Source organism: Hyperolius riggenbachi, chromosome 5, assembly GCF_040937935.1.
Source record: "Hyperolius riggenbachi isolate aHypRig1 chromosome 5, aHypRig1.pri, whole genome shotgun sequence".
NCBI lineage: Eukaryota > Metazoa > Chordata > Amphibia > Anura > Hyperoliidae > Hyperolius > Hyperolius riggenbachi.
The window spans coordinates 425,371,252-425,383,713 of NC_090650.1; the positions used below are offsets into that span (position 1 = coordinate 425,371,252).

Sequence of the window (12,462 nt, forward strand, 5' to 3'; positions counted from 1 at the left end):
TAGCTTTAAAGGAACACGAGATCTATGGAAGCTGTCATATTTATTTATTTTTTAACAATACCAGTAGAGATGGGCCGAATATCAAATTTGGGGTTCGCATTTTTCGAATCCGAATCTCTGCAAAAATTTGCGAATCTGCAAATCTCCATAGACTTTAATGGGCGGAAGAATTTTAAACCCTACAAAGAATTTTTCTGGCCACAAAAAAGTGATGAAAAAGTTGTTTCAAGGAGTCTAACACCTAGAGGGGGGCATGCCGGAGGGGGATCCATGCCAAAAGTCCCACCAAAAATTACGGAGTGGACGCAAAGTCGGATTTTAATTGCTAAAGGGCAGAAGTTACATTACATTCCTAAATTGGTGGAATAAAAGTGCTTTAAAAACGTCCTGCATGTGTACAAGTCCATCAGGTAGTGTAAGGGTTACATTGACAGACGAAATTCTGCGTTTAACACACGGCAGTCCGCAAACAACCGCAAAGACCTTTAGTGATTACGTCAGGTGAGCATATCTTTGTTTTTACTAGTTGACACCTCCAGGACATAAATATTAGCCCTCTAGGCGGCAGTCTTTGTGTAGTGGCCGATGTGCTTGTGCGCACGTTCGCGGGAGTGCAGGCGATTGCAGTTTTCCAGCCTCTTTGGTCAGGCTGAGGTAAAAGACAGTTAAGTGACCCCCAAAAAAATTTGATTCTGCATTGAGGCCTTATACAGGGGTCAGTAGTGGATACTAGATGCCAATAGTGGTGGTGAAGGATTATTGGGTTATGGTCGGTGCACTACTAGGGCCAGCAGATCTGTCTCAAACAGCTAACTTGTGCACTGGCCACAGAAGAGCAATACAATAGCAAGAAAAACAATGCATCAGCCCTTAGGGCCCTTTTCCACTAGCAATCGCTAGCGTTCACGCTGAACGCTAGCGATTGCTGAATCTCAATTACCGGCGATTCCCCAACGTTCGCGGCCGCAATTTTGCTATGCTATGCACTGCATAGCAAAATCGCGGCAATTATCGCTCCGCCGCACGTTCGTGTTCCCAGTAAAAATGAATCGCGGTAGTGGAAATGACCTACCGCGACTCCCATGTTAAAAAGCAAACCGTAGCGATTGTAAAATCGCTAGCGGTTTGCGTTTTTGCGATTCAGCCAGCGCAAACGCGCTGGTGGAAAAGGGCCCTGAGAAGCGATATTAGCTGTTCACGACAATGTGGTAGCACCAAGAATCTGCACTGAGGACACAGAACACAGGCCTATCTAACTCTCTCCCTGTCGGCAATACACTGTCCCTCCTCTGCTTAGCAGAGAAGCCAAACACAGACTGCAAAACGGCTTCTGTGCTGGTTTTCTGATAGGTGGGGGGCGGTCCAGGATTGGCTGCCATGTGTCTGCTGACTGTGAGGTAAGGGGTCAAAGTTTAGCTCAATGATGATGTATAGGGGGTGACTTAAATCCAACGTGTATTCGCCTGGCAAATACTTCGGCCCATCTTTAAATAGCAGTTGAATGGCAGTCCTGCTGATCTTTCCAGTTAGTAGGGTCTAAATCACACACCTGAAACAAGCAAGCAGCTAATCTTGTCAGATTGGTCATAGATATCTTATCTGCATGCTAGTTCAGGGGCTATGGCTTAATGTATTAGAGGCAAAGGATAAGCAGGAAAGCCAGGCAATCTGCATTGTTTGAAAGGAAATAAACACGTTAGCCTCCATACCCATCTCACTGCGCGTTCCCGTTAAGAGACCAGTCTACTGAGCTAAGCCTAGGCACTGGTGATGTGGACAGCTCTCCCTGGAATCACTGAGGTCTGACTTTATAGGAGATCTCTGCCTTGTATCTTAATCATGTCCTGCAATACCTGTAGCTGGAGTCAGGTTTCAGGAACGGCTGCAAGTGGAAAGTGTGTGGGCCGGGCAGTGGGGAACGTGCAAGGCCCAAATTCCAGGCCAGTCTGCAGTCATCGCTGTGGGCTGAAGACTGCAGATCTCCCCTTCTGCCATTCATACAGATGACATTATTGTCTATAGAATATGAAGTTATCATTACACAGGAAATAAAGGGCTCCAGGCAGAGAGTCACCTTGCCTGCAGCAAAACCATCTGCACTAGAGAAGATGTACAAGCAGGAAGCCAAGCCAGAGACAGTCTGGGAGGAAGATACTTATTGGGGGGGGGGTGTTGCAATAGGAATTGTAGGGGAGATTTATCAACGCATTACCAACAGTTTTTTCTTCTTAATCTGTTCTAACCAGTTCTGCATGATAGTAAGAAGATTCTTGAATCCTAGGTAATAGTGGCAATTTAGCATGAATTTCTAGAGCTGCACTGCAGTTAAGAAATGTGCAAATCCATCGCTAAACTGGCACAGATTAAGAAGTGCTTGATAGCAGTTCTACAGATATAGAACTGCAGGCTAGATATGAATGCAGAGTGCAGGCTATACAGGATTTGTAAAGTGCTCCTCCCCCCTGCTGAATTCCTCCTCAGAGCCTGCTGCTATCAATACAGCAGGTGTGTTGGTTACCTCAGTAACGGGAATTCCCCTCACACACTGCACTGTCTGAGAGACCTTTCTAGCTCCTCCCATTTCATGCAATGGCAAATCGAATTGAATCGAATCGCATCCTGATCAAACATGTCGGATTTAATCGGATCGTAAAAAGAATCGTATCGTGTAGATGGTGCTTTAGAGGGAATCTGCACTATCAGACACTCTTGATAAATCTGGCCCACAGTGCGAAGTTGCAGACAGACAGCAGCAGGCTGGGAGTGTTCTGTTGTAGCATTTTTTTTTTTTTTTTTTTTTTTTTGTACAGTAGAGCTAGATATGTACAGCTTTTGTAAAAGAAAAAAAAAAAAAAACACCCTTAAAAGATCGCTCTCTTCTAGTGGCTGAATCGCGTCAGAAATGCTGCAGGGCCCACATTTGCATGGGGGGGAGGGGGGGGGAAATCACATCGCTCTGGGTTGATCCATCCCATTCAAATACATTAGCCAAGCGTTTTTCAAAGTGCTGGGGTTTTGAAAAGCACTCAGAGGCGCTCTAGGTGTGCACCAGCCCTCAGTTGTAGATCTGTCCCACAATAAAATGGGCCAAATCCGGCCCTCCTAATAGCCTAACGTGAACCAGAGACGAAGCACCCTCATGTATTTTACTATATATAATCAGTGGGAACATTAGAGAAAACACCATGCTCTCGGTTTCATCCTTCACTGCTCAGCTTGCTTGTAATCAGCCCTGATAAAATCCCCGACTGAGCATTCAGTCTGGCTTTGTTCAGGAATCTTTATAGCTGAGTCTGTCTTCTGTGCTGTCTTTTCAAGTCCAAGCCTGCCCCCTTGTGGCTCTGCTCAGGAATCATTATAGCTGAGTCATTATAGCAAAGCCAGACAATGCTCAGTCGGGGATTTTATCTGGGCTGATAAGAAGCAATCTAAACAGTAAATAATGAAACAGAGAGCAGGGTAGGTGTTTTCTCTAATGTTCCCACTGATATATATGGTAAATACATGAGGGTGCTTCGTCTCTGGTTCTCTATAAATTATCCTTTTTCCTATGGGTCTGTCACTTACAGCAAGTTCAGATCTGAAAGGTTTTGGACTAGTCGATCAGTTCATGGGGGATTCTCAGTGATATCTTTATTTAATTGTGCTTTTTCGGCTGGTTCCCCAAGCAACCGGCCAGCACATGTAGCCGGCATCAGGCAATTCCGGCCGGTGCCGGATACTGGGGATTTTGCTATATAAAGCGCATTGGGGCATCTGCACCTTTAAGTACATACTGTCTCTGTATGATTGCATAGATATCCAAGTCAGCCCATCGTTCGAGTGCGCATCTTTTCTTTACTGAACCCAGACCACACTGAGGCAAACCTGACCAGCAGTACCAGGCAGAGCCGATGTAGCCTTGGGTGAAAACAACTCTGGGTACATCTGCAAAGAAAGTAATCATTTCAGCCCGCAGGGATTTTTCACCTTATGCTTCAGAGCAATTTTCACCTCCCATTCTTTCGCTAATAACTTTATCACTACTTATCACAATTTATTGATCTATGTCTTTTAATTGTAATTTTTTTTCCCATTATAAATTTTATTTGAGTAATATTTTGGTGTGGGAAATAAACAGTTAATTTTTAATGTTATTATATGTTTAAATTGTAATGTAAAAAATATGTAGATGTAGTTTTACTATTTGGCCACAAGATGGCCACCATGAGTTTTTTTTCCCTCCTTGTGCTTCTCGCTAACCGGAAGCACAAAGGCGACGCCAAAAATTGTATGTGTGGAAAGACTGAAGCCTCTAGTAAGAGCGCGTCGGTTTTTTCTGCTGGAGACACGGATCGTTGATCGGGAATCATGTTCCCGTTCACTGATCCCAGGGCTACCGGGGGACACCACGGGGGCGTGCCCACGGGATCGCGCCGAATCGTGGCACCGCAGCAGAGCAGCCGCCCGGACGTGAGCTTCACGTCCGGGCGGCAGAAATGGTTAAAGAAACATCCCAGGAACTCCGCTCCTTTATCAGTCTCCCAGCGGCGATGCCGCAACGGCGAAACGCTGTCTATTTACAACGTACAGCGCTGCAATCTAAGGCAATCTAACTCAATCACTCAAGTGTGCTGAGTTTACGACCCTGCAGTGACCCCTTAAAGCTGTAGTGGCCTAATTAGTGCAAAAATAGTCTGGTCACTGGGGAGTGTAAGCGTATACTCCTGAAGACATTAAAGTGAACCAAGCACCATTTTTAGCAACCAGGGTATTTCAATAGCACATTAAAAATGCATGCCAACAATACGTCTCATTATTAAAAAAGTTCAGTTTTACCGTTTCTTTTTACATGTAAATGTTTAGCAGGAGGTTTTATTAGCCTATGTCAGCCCAACTGCAGAGGTTTCAGGCAGTTAAGGACTAATGTAATTGTTTTATGGCACAGATCAGAAAGACATAAACAATACCTTTCTACCAACAGAGGGGGTGGGCAATTAGGACAACTGCTTCAAAGAGTTTATCCAGAGGGAAGATGTGAAGATAGCATCTGTGACTTCTGTAAATAAGGACAGCTAGAAGGGGGGGGGGGGGGGGGCACAGCAGCTGCTATAGCCATTAGAAATCGGGAGAAATTCCGGGGGTAAAAAGGGTGTTTAGATCTAATGGATCTCAAGCCGAAGCCAGCTAAGAGATTTCAGGAGCATTTTAGAATCATCAGCGCTTACAAAAGTGCAAGAGCAATGAAAGGCGATTGGGGTGATTCCACAGTAGCTGTTGTGATTTCCTGCTTGTTGGAAGGGACTGAAGATATCTGTTCTGAACGGACTGATGCAAATGCTAGACTTTTCTCCTGACGGACTTAAAGTGCTTGAGCTGCAGTGCTCAGTAGGCAGTAGCAGTGTTAGGGAGTCTTGCCCAAGGTCCTCACTAAATAGGTGCTGGCTTACTGAGCAAGAAGAGCAGAGAGGTCTTCTGTGGCAGAGGCAGAGCCCTTAAAGGATACCCGAAGTGACATGTGACATGATGAGATAGACATGGGTATGTACAGTGCCTAGCACACAAATAACTAGGCTGTGTTCCTGTTTTTCTTTCTTTGCCTGAAAGAGTTAAATATCAGGTATGTAAGTGGCTGACTCAGTCCTGACTCAGACAGGAAGTGACTACAGTGTGACCCTCACTGATAAGAAATACCAACTATAAAACACTTTCCTAGCAGAAAATGGCCCCTGAGAGCAAGAAATAGATAAAAAAGGGAATTATAGCAGAGCCAGAAGGGGGCAGGCTTGGGTTTGAAAAGACATCAGAGAAGACAGACCCAGCTATAACGATTCCTGAGCAAAGCCAGACTGAATGCTCAGTCGGGATTTTATCAGGGCTGATAACAAGCAGGCTGAGCAGTAGATAATGAAACAGAGAGCAGGGTAGGCATTTTCTCTAATGTTCCCACTGATATATATGGTAAAATACATGAGGGTGCTTCGCCTCTGGTTCACGTTAGGCTATTAGGAGGGCCGGATTTGGCCCATGGGCCTTGAGTTTGACACCTGCGCTCTAGAGAAACAACTATACAATGGTCTTTATTCTTACAGCAGAGTACTTTATTATGACTTATCTGTAAACAAAGACATTTTTACATATTGTATTTGTTCACTGTAATTTAAAAATGTCAGGAGACGGAATGGGTACATTTCTGGACTTCCAACTACCCAAAAATTGCTACAGACTGACTGCATAGCTCCAAAGTACTGCTTTAAAAGGGAACGGACGTAAGCGGTATACGGAGGCTGCCATATTTATTTCCTTTTAAGCAATACCAGTTGCCTGGCAGCCCTGCTGGTCTATTTCTCTGTAGTAGTATCTGAATAACACCAGAACAAGCATGCAGCTAGTCTTGTCAGATCTGACTTTAAAGTCTGAAACACCTGATCTGCTGCATGCTTGTTCAGGGGCTACGGCTAATAGTATTAGAGGAAGAGGATCAGCAGGGCTGCCAGGCAATTGGTATTGCTTAAAAGGAAATAAACATGACAGCCTCCATATTCCTCTCTCTTCAGTTTCCCTTTAAAAGGAACCCGAGGTGTGAGACCTATGGAAACTGCCATATTTATTTCCTTCTAAACAATACCAGTAGCCTGGCTGTCCTGCTCATCTATTTGGCTGCAGTAGTGGCTGAATCACACACCTGAAACAAGCATGCCGCTAATCCAGTCAGACTTCAGTCAGAGCACCTGATCTGCATGCTTGTTCAGGGTCTGTGGCTAAAAGTATCAGAGGCAGGGAATCAAGTAGCAGTGTTCTCACCAGAATTTTTTTCCAGCCGGGTGGCATGAAATAGTAGCCGGGTGGCATGAAAAATTAGCCGGGTGGGGTGAGATGGGAGAATGCAAGGCCAGTGCTTCTGTGTATAACTCTGCTTAAAGAATATGAGGAGGTGAGCCGAAAACAGCCGGGTGGTCACCAAAACTAGCCGGGTGGAGCACCCGGCTAAAAGAGCCTGGGGAGAACACTGAAGTGGGACTGCCAGGCAATCTGCATTGTTTAAAAGGAAATAATATGGCAGCCTCCATATCCCTCTCAGTTCAGGGATACTGGTATCACTGTTTTTATAAGAAGTACTTACTTTAAATGAAGGCTATCGTCATGCCGCAGATTCAAGGTTCACATCCTTTGGAGTAATCATAAGGAACTCTAAGAAAGAACGAAACAATAATAATGTACCATGAAATGTGTGTAAATAAATTCACAATCATATGACAATGCCAGGTCTGTATTTATAGAATAAAGCATATAATAAGACATCCTGAATATCCAGCATAACCTGATGATCTACCAGCACCCTCTAGTGGCAAAATCAGATTACTGTAGCAATAAAAAAAAAAAAATTCAACATTATCAGAACGCAAAATACAGTATTTGACTTGCAACTTATAGAGTACCAGAGATCTTGTAAACTAAAGATTTGATACTTACCTGGGCCTTCCTCCAGCCGCATAAACACCAGGGCTGTGGCGTCAGTACAAAAATCCACCAACTCCGACTCTAATTTGCATATTACAATCTTGTTGCTTTAAACAATGTAACATGAAATTCATCTCTTAAAAGCAGTCATCAGGCAACGTATAGTAAAATGAGTGGTACTTACCAGGGGCTTCCTCCAGCTCCAAGCTCCCAGGATGTCCCGCGCCGCAGCTCTGCCCGCAGCCCCGTCCCGGTCCCAGGCGATGACGTCAGAGCGACTTCCAGGTCGGCCTGTACTGTGCCTGCGTGAGCGGCACTGTCAATCACCGCTACGTGGGCCGGAGCGGACTGCGCAGGCTCAGTAGTTCTGCGCTTGCGCAGTCTGCTCCGGCCCACGTGACGGTGATTGACAGCGCCGCTCACGCAGGCGCAGTACAGAACGACCCGGAGGTCGCTCTGACATCATACCGGGACGGACCTGCGTCGAACGGCTGCGGGCAGAGCTGCGGCGAGGGACGTCCTGGGAGCTTGGAGCTGGAGGAAGCCCCCGGTAAGTACCACTAATTTTACTATATGTTGCCTGATGACTGCTTTAACTGCCAACGTTTCAGAATTTCTAAAAGACAACTGAAGGGAGAGGGATATGGAGGCTGCCATATTTATTCCCTTTTAAACAATACCAGTAACCTGGATATCCAGCGGATCTTCTGCCTCTAATACGTTTAGTCATAGACTAAACCTAGTCCTTGGTAAGAGTACTTGTAGAAGGTACAGACAGGAACAAAGAACACCTATCAGGCCCTAGGCAATGTAACTGTGGGTACATGTAAGAGTGATGTGCAGGTACTCTGCAGGGGAATGAGGAGATTCTTCCTCTATTACACATTCTTTATGCACAATCTGAACATGGATCAGGCCCTAGGCAATGTGACTGTGGGTACATGTAAGCGTGATGTGCAGGTACTCTGCAGGGGAATGAGGGGATTCTTCCTCTATTACACATTCTTCAGGTACAATCTGAACCAGGTTTATGGGTAATAGACAACACCTCTGTGTTCAATGTGCACAACACTGTCCTCCTCCGCCACCTGGATCTTCTGCTATGAGTCCAGGTACTTGAGCCAGTCTGGCGTAGTGCGCATGCACACACTCCGCCGCCGGGAGTGTACTACACCAGCGCAGCACTATTGCGCAGGTGCAGAACGCTCCTGTCTGTGGAAGGCACATGTGGCCGGACTGCCCTGACTGGCTGAATTACCGGGACTCATAGCAGAAGATCCAGGTGGTGGAGGAGGACAGCGAGGGACTGATTAGCCTGAAGGGGGCTGCAGGAAGCCCCAGGTATGTATAAAACGTTTCTTTTCATCCGTCTCAACCAGGTACCCTTTCATTCGTATTCAAACCAAATTTTAACAACATATCAAATTATTTGATTTCATGAGCAAAGCGAGTGCATAAATTTGCATAAACCAGCATCAGCGCAGAATGATTTCCATCTCATTGACCATCTCTATTAGTGACACAGCTAGACATCAGGCTTTATTCTTACAGCATAGATATTATTTAGTATATATAAGAGATTCCTGTGTACACATCATATATACAGTCACAATCAGATATGTACCGTATTTTTCGGACCATAAGACACACTTTTTCTCCCCCCAAAGTGCACCACTGTTTCTCCCGTATCCCGCGGCTACTTTTCAAGTTAGAATCTGCAGCCCACGAGAAAATCCATTTTAACTGTCTGCCTGCTATCTACCGTACTTTTGCAATGCTGGGAGCCGGGCGAAGAGAGAGGAGAGGACCTGGGAAGCGAAGCAGCATGGTGTCCAGAGCCCTGTGTGGTGTCTACAACATCAGCGGGTGGTGTCCGGAGCAGAGATTAGCCGAAGCTAAGCGAAGGGACAGAGGAGCTTGTCGCAAAACAGCGTGTGAGCAGTGGAGTGCTCTGCACGCAAGCTTCCCATAAGGACACCTCTGACTGCTGGAGCCCTACTAACTATCCTGAGGACGGGACGTCTCCCAGTGCATCACTGCTGAATATATGCAAATCAACCATTTTTGTGATAGATTGTAGTAAACCATGCCCACACTGGCCCATCACAACGCTTTGTGCTGTAAAAGGGTGCTGTGATTGGAGAACTGTACCCTATGAGGTTTCAGGCTGAATCCCATTAAAGGAAAGATGCAAGCAAATAAAAAAAAAAATCGACTTACACGGGGCTTCCTCTAGCCCCTGGCAGCTGTCCTGTGCCCTCATCGCAGCTCCGCTTCCAGCCGGTGGCACGGGGGTCCTCTCTGTTGCAGATGCCGACGGGCATCCACTGCACCTGTATAGTACACACCAGACCACGTGAGCGCGACCGCCAGCAGCCCTTCCGCAGATGCAGTAGATGCCCGGGACACCGGCTGGAGGCGGAGCTGCGATGAGGGCACAGGATGGCTGCAGGGGCAGGAGGAAGTCCCGGATAAATAGATTTTTTTTTTAATTTGCTCGGAGCGTCGCAAAGTACCTGGCCAAAATGAGGGCCCGGAAGTGTGAAACAAGCCACATGTGAATTTTCTATTGTTCAATACAAACAACTAATGGTGGCCAAACAACAGTAGAATTGGCAGCCAATCGACCATCAGATTCGATATTTATCAAATCTGATTAAAACTGGTGCCACCAAGAGCATGCCCAATCGACAATGAACGCAACGGAAACCCCAGGCCGTTGTGCCCCCAAATGTAGATGTAACCCCCACACATGCATCATGCTGGTGCGAATGAGGAAGAAGAGTGTGGAGATAGCGGTAGACACCATATATTATTGCACGGGCACCTGGGGAAGGTAGGTAGTGTTAGTTGGGGGGTGCATCTACATTTGAGGGGACACGGCCAGGGCGTTGTCACTACATAAAGATTTCATGCTGAAATCAATCAAGAATTTGCCTGCGGTTTATAGCGGCCAACAGATCTCTCTCCAATCAGATATGAGCAGAGAGCGAGCTGTGTCTTGGTTGATCGGCCGTCAAAAATCGCTAGATGTACTGCTACCTTTACACTGATTATTGTTCAATCCGACCAACCGAGATGTATCGGTCTACCTAGACAATAATCGAAAACACTTTTTAAAAATTATTTTTGGCCGACCCGTCGTTCTTTATTTGGTTCGAGCGACGGCATTGGAGCGCGTGTACCGAGCTCCTTGCAATGGAGCGCGTGGACAGAGCTTTACGCAGTGGAGCGCGTGTACAGAGCTTTACGCAGTGAAGCGCGTGTACAGAGCTTTACGCAGTGGAGCGCGTGTACAGAGCTTTACGCAGTGGAGCGCGTGTACAGAGCTTTACGCAGTGGAGCGCGTGTACAGAGCTTTACGCAGTGGAGCGCGTGTACAGAGCTTTACGCAGTGGAGCGCGTGTACAGAGCTTTACGCAGTGGAGCGCGTGTACAGAGCTTTACGCAGTGGAGCGCGTGTACAGAGCTTTACGCAGTGGAGCCCGTGTACAGAGCTTTACGCAGTGGAGCCCGTGTACAGAGCTTTACGCAGTGGAGCCCGTGTACAGAGCTTTACGCAGTGGAGCCCGTGTACAGAGCTTTACGCAGTGGAGCCCGTGTACAGAGCTTTACGCAGTGGAGCGCGTGTACAGAGCTTTACGCAGTGGAGCGCGTGTACAGAGCTTTACGCAGTGGAGCGCCTGTACAGAGCTTTACGCAGTGGAGCGCCTGTACAGAGCTTTACGCAGTGGAGCCCGTGTACAGAGCTTTACGCAGTGGAGCGCGTGTACAGAGCTTTACACAGCCACGGAGCAACTGGAGAATCAGCCAATCACAGGCAAGCCTCTGCTGATCAGCAGATCCACCCAGAGGCTCTCCTCAGACACTGGGACCAAATAACAGCTGACAGGTTCACTTTACACACTTTCCTCTGGAAGCCATCTTTGAACAGAATGAAGAACCAATCAGAACTCCTCTCTCAAGCCACGGGCCGGGACCCAGCAAGAAAGGAGGCCTGTGATTGGCTGCCTCCTCCAGCCCGCGCTACACACACACACAGACACTTGCCTGCTCTAGAAGGGCTGCGTCCCCTCCAGCTTCACCATAGCAACCGGCACATCGCACAACTCTCTCAATAACAAAACAGACACATCTGCTGCACCGGAAGCCGCCAAATCCTCGCTGCAGCTGCAGCGCCAGCCAATCACCGTGCAGAGCAAGAACTCTCCGCCAATCCGGACGCAGGCGCTCTCACCACGCCTCAACAGCGTGCTAACGAGGAGCAGGCTGATGATTGGTCAGACCTGACTGGTGGGCGTGTTTTTAGCGTGTGGCTGCTAGAGTATGAGTTCTATTCCGGAAGTGTCTCCAGTCTCAAAACAAGCCACCATGTTCTTGTAGACGAAGCTTCTGTGTGATTATCAGAAAGATACTGAACCAAGAACAAGACATAAATGTCTACCATGAGGTGTATATTCCGCTGGATCCACACATTAAGCACTTTTGTGAGCGCTTGCATTTGATTAGCTCTAGCTGAGCGCTTGTTAAAAAAATCGCTCCCATTTACTTTCATTAAAATTACAGTAAAAATTGTGTTAAAAAAATTCCCGCGATCGTGTACTATTGTACGCAATTTTTACAGCGATTTTAATGAAAGTGACTGGGAGCGATTTTTTTTTTAACAAGCGCTAATCAAATGCAAGCACTCACAGAAGCGCTTAAAAGTGAGGATCCAGCCTTGAGGGTAGACAGAGCCCTACATAAGTAGGTATGGTCAATAAGGAGGCTTAATTGTCTTCCGCATTCACACAATTTGTATTTCTATACATACACCTGTACATAAGGCATGAACAAAGGATAACTCAGGACAGTGGTGCTTGCAGATTTTCACCAGTCATTTGTGCATTGAAAATGCCATTTTTGATTTTGAGGAAATTTTCGCAAAAATGGCTTGTTTTCGCATTCACGAAAATGCAAAAAATTGATATTTTTACAGTGAAAATGCAGAAAAAAATAACATTTTTACAGCAAAAAATCGAT

At 46.5% G+C, this 12,462-nt stretch overlaps 1 protein-coding gene across 6 annotated transcripts in view; it reads right to left on the reverse strand.

Moving 5' to 3' along the window:
- ZFAT (zinc finger and AT-hook domain containing) overlaps nucleotides 1–11,651 on the reverse strand; it is a 222,358-nt gene extending 210,707 nt beyond the window's left edge. For all 6 annotated transcript variants that reach the window (XM_068238055.1, XM_068238053.1, XM_068238052.1 and 3 more), the window contains exons 1-2: nucleotides 11,491–11,651; nucleotides 7,103–7,170 (exon numbers count right to left, since the gene is read on the reverse strand). The gene's annotated coding sequence lies outside the window, so the exon portion shown is untranslated. The remainder of the gene's footprint in view (nucleotides 1–7,102; nucleotides 7,171–11,490) is intronic.
- Nucleotides 11,652–12,462: the final 811 nt, after the last annotated feature.